We start from the raw sequence: 4,428 nt of genomic DNA, 5'->3' as shown, positions 1-4,428 counted from the left end.
AATCTATTTTTATACCAAAAACATTTTTAATACTTTTTACTGAATCTTTTTGTCCTTTAAATGTCCTTTAAATCAATGTAATGCCATTAGATTGACAAAATAAAGTCAGCTTTGGCTATTGTTCTATAAAGCTATAAAGTTGAGATAAAAATACAAATGGTTGGAAAATAGGCTAATACCACCTGAGGCCAAGCAAGCTTCCCTGAAAAGTACAACCTATTCAGACCAGTGATTTTTAAAGATCTATAGCTTCAGACAACAAACCCTGGGTAGTACTTTATATTATGGGATATATCCTGTAGGATGAAATATTTTTAATGGAAAAAAAGTTTTACTTAATTTACACTCTCACCCTTAACAAAATTAAATCATTAATATATAATTCTTATAATTACCTACTTTAAAAAGAATTGTTTATAATGCACATTTTGTTAAAAACCATAAAATATTTTTTTTATGTTATAAAAATCCCCAGCCAATAAAAGATAAGATATTATTTTCTATTTTCTGTCAGGCGAAGTAGGTTAAATCATCAATACTTTGTATCCATAAAAAAAGCAGTAAAAATAGTTAATGATTATTTCACACTAATTATCAGACAAGCACAAGTTATAAAGTAGCTATGCTACTAAAAAATGTTTTTTACTACTATTCCTAATCATGAGTCCAAAATATACTTTTTTATCATGGGGAATATTATCTCTCTTTATGTGGGTGTTGGTAAGGCTAATTAATAGCAACAGGATGTATAGTTGTAACATTGTAGGTTAGCATTAATCTGTAAACATGGATAATTTAGTAAAAATTATTAAGAATTTGTGAGAATTAGAAAGAATTTTTAAGAATAAGGAAGAATTTGCAAGAATAAGTAAGATGATGTGAGAATATGGAATAATTTGTAAGAATAAGGAATAATTTGTGAGAATATGGAATAATTTGTAAGAATAAGGAAGAATTTGCAAGAATAAGTAAAATGATGTGAGAATATGGAATAATTTGTAAGAATAAGGAAGAATTTGTGAGAATATGGAACAATTTGTAAGAATAAGGAAGAATGTGTAAGAATAAGGAAGAATTTGTAAGAATAAGGAAGAATGTGTAAGAATAAGTAAGATGATGTGAGAATATGGAATAATTTGTAAGAATAAGGAAGAATTTGTGAGAATAAGGAAGAATTTGTGAGAATATGGAACAATTTGTAAAAATAAGGAAGAATTTGTGAGAATAAGGAAGAATGTGTAAGAATAAGGAAGAATTTGTAAGAATAAGTAAGATTATGTGAGATTAAGGAACATTTTGTGAGATTAAGTAAGATGATGTGAGAATAAGGAAGAAAGTGTAAACTTTTTTATGATGGGGAATATTATCTCTGTTTATGTGGGTGTTGGTAAGGCTAATTAATAGCAACAGGATGTATAGTTGTAACATTGTAGGTTAGCATTAATCTGTAAACATGTTTGGATATGTAAGATTTATTAAGAATTTGGAAAAATTTATGAGAATAAGTAAAATGATATGAGAATACGAAAAAAAGTGTAATCTTTTTTATCATGGTGTACATTATCTCTGTTTACGTGGGTGTTAGAAAGGCTAATCAATGACAGGAGTACAGGGTGAGTCAGAAAAAACTGAGTTTTCCGATTTTCTGATACAACCTGTAGGAATATGGAAAAACAATTATAGGTTCTTGTTCTCTATAAAAATATACACTAAACTTAGAAAAGGTGTTTTTTAATATCTCTGAAAACAACGGCGCTTTTTAGAGCATAAAGATTTAAAAAAGTGTGTGTGATGACTTTTTCGGCCATTATTTTGCACTTTTTAGGTAGATTCATTTATAATAAAAAATGTCTACCATTCTAAAAAGATAAACAAACATATTTTTTGATTATTAAAATTTTTATTCAACAGATTGTAAATATTTAAAATCTTAAAAATGCAATTTATTTAAATTAAATTATCAAATTATAAATCAAACTTTTTGTTGTAATCTATTGTTAAGATTTAATACCCCAAGACTGGAAAACCAGCTCAAGACCGGAAATATTTCTTCTTGTTACCTAAATTCCTCCCCCCTCCCCCTGAATTTCCTCTATATTTGGTGCAAGACTGGATTTAATCTCCAAAATCTCCGCCCCCTTTTGACAAATTATACTTGTGTGTTATAATCCATCATAATAACTTCATTTAAATAGGGTAGGGTTTCTAAAAGGCATTTTTATTTTAAAGATTCAAACCTTGATATCTTTTTATCTTAAGAGATTTTTTTGTCAAATAAAAAGGTTTTTTTTCTTTTTACTATAAGCTACGTTACTATAGAAGATTCTCTTAAACCACATGCATCACAATCAAGAAATATGAAAAAATGACAAATTGAAGTATTCTAAAAATGCTTTTGTAAGAAGCCAAAAAGCATTTCACCTTCAAAACTCATTAAAGTACTTCTCTTAGACCCATTTCTAAATAAATATTAAAATTTTAAGATTTTTTTTATATAAAATCGATGAGTTATTTTAATTTTTCTTGATCAACATTTTTCACACAAGGCATTTTTTGACACCATACACCTATCATAGAGACCGCATTTTTAGAGATAATGAAAAACACCTTTTACAAGTTTGATATGTTTTGGACAGAGAACAAGGACATATAATTATTTTTTCTGTATTCCTTCTGGTTGTTTCTGAAAATCGAAAAACTCAGTTTTTTCTGACTCACCCTGTATAGTTTTAAAATTATATGTTTTTATTGATCTGAAAACAACAATGATAACATACATAAGTAGCAAACCCACAGCAATAGCTTGCTGGCAAGGATGTGTCAGGTTTCAGTTTGGACCACACTGAATTACACTAGAGACGTCAAAAGTTGACCCTACTGCAGCTTTGTCTGGCACGTGACACTAATAGTGATAGAAGGGGGAATGTATCAGCCTTGTTGATCTTGTTCATTTTTGCTTAACCTAATAGCCTATAGTGTGCATTAGAATAATGAATCTTATTGCAAGCAGATGATGCCCTTGGGTTCTCTAGATGATTAATTGAAATGGAAGGAGAATCCCATTCCAATAAGGCATAAAATATCACAAAAGCATAACCAACAGACTGACTTGAACCAAGTAATTAATTATTCACCCACTAGAAAGACAAACAGACAAAATGAATTAGTAAATCATTAATTACATACAAACAAGGATGACAACATCCATAAGTAGCGAAGCACCAAATCTATTTAGAAATAGACAAAGTGAGTTGTTGAGCAGATTATCTGATATCAATATGCAAAAACAAAAATTACGAAATCTTAAAAATAAGTTAGGAAAAATTTAGATAATTTCTACGAAAAATAAATTAAAGAAAAAAGCTATCCGTTTGGACGTACGGACGGACGGACGTACGGACGGACGTATGGACGGACCGACCCTAATTATAGAAAAGCTTCGCCTTTAAAAATAGATAAAAATAAGATAATTTTTTATTTTAACAGCTGTGGAAATACGATGCAATAAATACATAAATATTCTATAACTTTTTAAAATCACGTATAATTTTTAATTTTAACAAACCAAAAATTTTCTCTCAACTATCTAAAAACCAGCTGATATAAATTTCTCCAAACTATCATAGATGTATATATGATGAATAAGCATTTTTTCATGATTTTTTGTCAATATTTTTTTATTTATAAAACAAAAAGTATCATATGATCATTAAATTGAAGATTTTTTTTGTCACTTTATAATTTAAATCAAAATAATAGTTATTAAATCTCTATTTTTAGTTAATAAAATAAATTATAAGGACAAAAATAATCATTTTGATAATTTTGACTCGTAAAGGTCGAATGAATACATTTGCTTCTCGGAGAAAATTGGTGTTCTTAAAAAAACTTTAAAATATCATAAATAGCAAAAAAAATTTTGGAAGCGAAGAAACTCTTTATTTCATAGTTTATATCCGTTCGTCTGTTTGATACGCATTAATACTGATTTTAAGATAGGTGTCTGAAAATTTAAATTCTAATAACCAATGAGTAGCTACTCTTTAAATTCCCATATTCATTTGAGGGGGGGGGGGTAACCTTTATATAGGCAAGGAGTATGGGTGGGGGATCTCAATTTTTGCATTATATAATACTTGCGGCTATGCCCCTAGAGGCCTCTAAGGGCACTTGAGGGGGAGGTGTTGATTTCAACCTCCCAAATTGTTTAATTTTATATTTAAAAGATAAAGTAGAAAAATAGTGTTGGGGGGGGGGGAGGGCGGAAATTTTTCTTTTTAAGTGTGTGTCAGGGGGAGGGGATGTTATAAAAGAAAACAGCTTAAAACCATCACAGGACCAGTAGGTATTTTCCCTGAAGAGTAGAGCCCAATCAGTACAATGCAGGTTAATAAGATCTTAAGCTTCAGACAGACGGACAGATAGACA

This window comes from Acartia tonsa, chromosome 13 (assembly GCF_053477335.1).
Source record: "Acartia tonsa isolate MP-2025a chromosome 13, ASM5347733v1, whole genome shotgun sequence".
Taxonomy (NCBI): domain Eukaryota; kingdom Metazoa; phylum Arthropoda; class Copepoda; order Calanoida; family Acartiidae; genus Acartia; species Acartia tonsa.
This window is presented reverse-complemented; position numbering follows the sequence as displayed.